At 38.7% G+C, this 4,990-nt stretch overlaps 1 long non-coding RNA gene across 1 annotated transcript; it reads right to left on the minus strand.

Annotated features, from left to right (window-relative positions):
* Positions 1-276: 276 nt before the first annotated feature.
* LOC136250865 (uncharacterized) lies at positions 277-2,622 on the minus strand. Its single transcript, XR_010698785.1, has 3 exons — positions 2,443-2,622; positions 1,095-1,166; positions 277-580 (listed from the first exon to the last, which is right to left on the minus strand). It is a non-coding gene; the product is annotated as an uncharacterized lncRNA (long non-coding RNA).
* Positions 2,623-4,990: the final 2,368 nt, after the last annotated feature.

Genomic DNA, 4,990 nt, shown 5'->3' on the forward strand with positions numbered 1-4,990 from the left:
GTATTGATGAACTGGCGCTCTATGTAGTTAATCAGTACATATAGCCACCAAGAAGTGTGCTGCCATAGATTATAGTCCATAGATATAGCTAATCTATGGTGCTGCATACCATCCTTCGTTTTGAAATTAGTCGCCCCCACATAATTTGTCCTCTAAGGGCGCGGCTTAAAGAATGACACAAGAGTACAACTGCGGTTACCAGTTGTTGACACAAGCTGTGAGTAATTAGCACATGTAGCTAGCTTAAAAGGAAGTGTGCAAAATCGCCTAATACAATTGTCACCATGCATTATTGCATTTTATAGCACCCCCACACAAAATTACACATGTAATTACAACATACAGAGGAGACACATGAATACCAAACACTTTTCACAACAATAATGTAAGAATTGTACAATAATGACTGTAATATAACTGCTATGCAAATGTTTTCCAGTGGCCCGCCATGGTAGCAAGTCTCACATGACGGCATGTATATTCATCCAAACACAATGGGAGTAACGAGTGAGTATGATGACAACAAGTTGGTATGACTCCATTTGTAGAATCCAGATGAGTGGGTGTGGCTCCAGTATGTCTAAACGGTTAACAAACATTCCTGTTATAAATACGTGCTAGAGTTGCAATATAATAGTATAGTATTTAAATGCAATAATACATAGTCTCCATTGCATCACTATCAAACGACACTAAGTGGAGGATATTGTTGCATCTCTAGTATGTACACTCTATCAGTACAACCTATCTTAATGGCCACTAGTATAGAAAGGCAACCACTCTTGAAAAGCCAATTCCAATTGAGAATTTATACACTGTTACCTGCTGAATGAGTGAAGGTGGCAATAAACAAGTTCCACCGTAATTTATACACGTGATCTGATCCTGTATATTCTGTCAGTGGATGAGATCCACTTGGCCAGGACAAAATGTGACTCAAGTGCCCTGGATGATCCATACTCAACCAACTTATGACCCAGTGGCACAATGGAACTGACTATTTATAGAGAATACAATTACATTTATTTCTAAGATGTGTGGATGTGTGGACACATTACAACACATTACATGTACATACAAGACACGCTACGTACTGTTTTAGCATTTCAAGTCACCACATTATACACGTACCAGTCAACAATGCTTCATAGTGCCCATCAGTAAACCTGAAGAAAAGTTACGAAAAATAAAAATTCACATAAGTACAATGAAACCTCATTAATATGGCAGGCTGTGGGACCAAAAAATTTGGCCTGAATAACAAGGTGGCCTTATTAATGAGGTCATAAGTAATGCTTAGCTATATTTGGGACCTACTAGAGGTGGCCAATATAATGAGGTGGTCTTATTAAAGAGGTGGCCACTAAGTGAGGTTTCACTGTACATATAGTTCACAATATTGTGAACAATATTAATGGTTAACAATATACACTGAAACCTGCAGGTCACTTCTTGTGGAAGATTGCTCTCTACACAAAATGACACATTCAGAGATTGTATTTAGATGGATGATACAGTAACGCATTGTGACTTCAATACTCGTGATGTGTCACTGCTAGGCAGCAACCATATACACGGCACTGCCACATCGCACTTGCTCGCACACACAATTTTGCTAACGATTTTACAAATTGATAATTAAGGGGTGTGGCAACTAGCTGTTTCCCTTCTGTACAAGTGGCCACCAAGACAGGTCCACTGTGGATGAAAGCCAGGCATTAGATATTTGGTATTTCATGTGTTGAAGACATTCCAGGGCTTCTGGTAGTCTCAAATCTCACCACAGTTTAACTCAGGCAGTGTTGTGGTCACCACTAAACTACTGGAATGCTGTGTTATGTTCATCTTATGCTTGGCTACTATATTGTAGAACTGAAATGGATACTCTGAAAAATATATCCTATGGATAATGACTTCATCACTTTCTTCATCAGGAGCTTATAAGGACCAACAGTGAAACTTTTTACACTTGGGGCTGACAGTCAACTGCCTATGTCTGAAGCAGTGCTTTTGGTGCTCTAACAGATTGGCTGCCCCCTTGCTGCCAGCACTCACTGTCTCATACGCTGTCATACACTAAATCCATCTCTATAGCCAGTTAGAACAGCATGCTTCTTACCTTTTTTTAAGGCCGCATAATGCAGCTACCTCTTTAAAAGGCAAGGTTAGAAAATTTTGTCCCTACGGCCTGAATAATGACCAGTTTTCACTGTACTATTAGTGATTAGTGATCATGGGGGATTATTTATTAAGATACTAAGATATACAAACGCTACAACCTCTAAATATAGCAGTAAATTTTTTACCCTGGTCCAATGTCTCATAATAATCGTGACTTCGTGAGAGACTCTACTGTGACAAATACATGTTTATCATGATATGTGCTAATCGCCTTTTTACAATTAAGTTTTACACCACAAATACATGTATAGTTAAACTCACCAATTGCGACTAAATCCCTTCAACACGAAAAGACAAATAATGAGACAACCTTGGAGACAACAGCCACACAAGCCTATTCTGGTGCGTTTATTTAGTAGTAATATAAATTTTAAAGGCGTTTATTTACAACAGGACATAATTACGCGCCCCTCTATTGTCTCTGTACATACTTGCCTTTTCTTTACTATTTTCATTTCATTTCACAAGATCTCTTGGCAGGGGCGTAGCTTCTTCACTTGAATTAGTCAATGCTTGAAGTAGATCGAGATACTCTAATAAAACAGTCACATTTCTACAAGTGCCATATTTTTATATTGTAAAGTCTGTAAGTAGCTAGTAATTTAAACTATACAATCCGATGCTAAGCAGAAGTTGTAACTATGCTAAATATTGATTGCTGTGTTCAGCGGTGGAGCAAGTAGTTGATATGAGGGGGGCTGGGCTGACCCAGACTTATTTCTATAGTTTAGTAAGGTGAGACCAAAAAAAAAAAAAAAAAAAAAAAAAAAAAAGGTCGCAACCAACTGACAAGAGCTTCCACCTCACCAGCTACCATTTCTAGCTGATAAACTACATAAAAATCCTTACATAGCTCGCTACACACTGAATACTTTATTAGAGTGACTGCTCTATTAGAGTATCTCGATCTTTATCACGGTTTTCAGCCCCACTCCAAGAAAGATAATTTTTGGTGTGATATCATTCTGAGGGGGGGGCTAAGCCCCCCCCCCCCTTTCCGCCGCCTATGGCTGTGTTACAGCTGTTTTGTGACTGCTCTAATAGAGTATCTTGATCGTTTCAATGCAGTACAAGATGAAAGGCAAAGTGTTGTTAAGGGTTTACTAGTTAAAATGTGTTAGTTGACTGCAGTTGCATGCCACTAACAGGGCCGTCCAGAGAAATTAGAGGGCCCAGGGAAAAGAGTTAAAGAGGGGCCCAGGGGCAAGGAAGGGTCTAGATCCTGACTGCTCTATTAGAGTATATCGATCTTTCTTTAAACAGGTATTCAAGTGGCCCCTTTCAGGCTGTGGTAGGGGGAAAAATACCCCAGTTACCCCCAATGTGGGCGGCCCTGGCCACTAAAATTACAGTTATATTTTAATATTCTGTCACTGTAATCTGGGGTTTCTGTCAAAACCATGGAAACTACTGACTCACCTACTGTTATCAACAGTGCATTGCTTATTCTAACAAAAAGTATTGAAATCCCATCCAAAAACAGCTTATAGCTGTAAAAAAAGTGCGCGTCCAAGTAAAGCAGAGTTAACTGCGACAAAAAGTAATGATATCATAATGCGGCCATGTGCGAGGTGTGCAAGTTGTAATATTAGCTAATCAGATAATACAATGTTATTGTTAAAGTGTTAATGAGAACTATGTGATGCTGCTAGTTTTGAAGTGTGTGAGCATCTTCATAAATGCCACATAAATTTAATTCTCAATAAAGCAATGTGTATAGATTCTCTGATAGTAATAAATAGTTTGAGTTTGGCCGCCTTTCCTGTATACAGCAATGCTACGAACAAAGGAAAGGTGGCCAAACTCAAACTATTTATTACTATCAGAGAATCTATACACATTGCTTTATTGAGAATTAAATTTATGTGGCATTTATGAAGATGCTCACACACTTCAAAACTAGCAGCATCACATAGTTCTCATTAACACTTTAACAATAACATTGTATTATCTGATTAGCTAATATTACAACTTGCACACCTCGCAGATGGCCGCATTATGATATCATTACTTTTTGTCGCAGTTAACTCTGCTTTACTTGGACGCGCACTTTTTTTACAGCTATAAGCTGTTTTTGGATGGGATATAATTGCCTAAAAGTATCTGACAGGGGCGGATCCAGAGAGGTGCACAGGGAGCAAGTACTCCCCTCCTAAATTAACAATGCACAATTAGCTATTGCCATTCTGATTTCACAAGAGAGAGAAAAACCATGATGAGATAAATAGCCGTATAAAGTTATACCAGTATATATTAATAGTCCTCGGTCTTTGGTAACCAGCCAGATTATAGAAAAGAAAATTTTGTGGCCATGGCAAGGTATGTGTACAAGTTAGAAATAAATATTTTTAGTTGTCCATTCACTGCAATTCCAGGCAGTGCACAATATAACATAAAAATATTGTTTGGACAAAATGGCCAATCAAAATCAATTTTGGTTGGCCATTTTCAAATTTGATTGGAAAGTAGGTTTTTGCAGCGTCAAAGTGCACTTGTTTCTGTGATTGATACGATATGGCTCCATTGTTGCTGCATACGTGGGCCACCTGTCCAAATGTGTTGAACTCAATTTTTGTCAACTTCTTTCACAGACCTTAACAAGCTAGTTAGAACAGCAAGAATATCTAGATCATCAGATTGCATCACTTTTGAAAGTACGGTGCAAGGAGTAAGAAGGTCCACAAACAGTGCACAGCCAAGCAAATACTTGCTATTAATCCACTGCCTACAATAACCCTTGAGCTTAGCTTTATCGGCTGACTTTACAGTAGGATCCTCTGACAAAGCTGCTATGTGACTGGTATACGCA

The sequence above is a fragment of the Dysidea avara genome, chromosome 3 (genome assembly GCF_963678975.1).
Source record: "Dysidea avara chromosome 3, odDysAvar1.4, whole genome shotgun sequence".
In the NCBI taxonomy this organism is placed as follows: Eukaryota; Metazoa; Porifera; class Demospongiae; order Dictyoceratida; family Dysideidae; genus Dysidea; species Dysidea avara.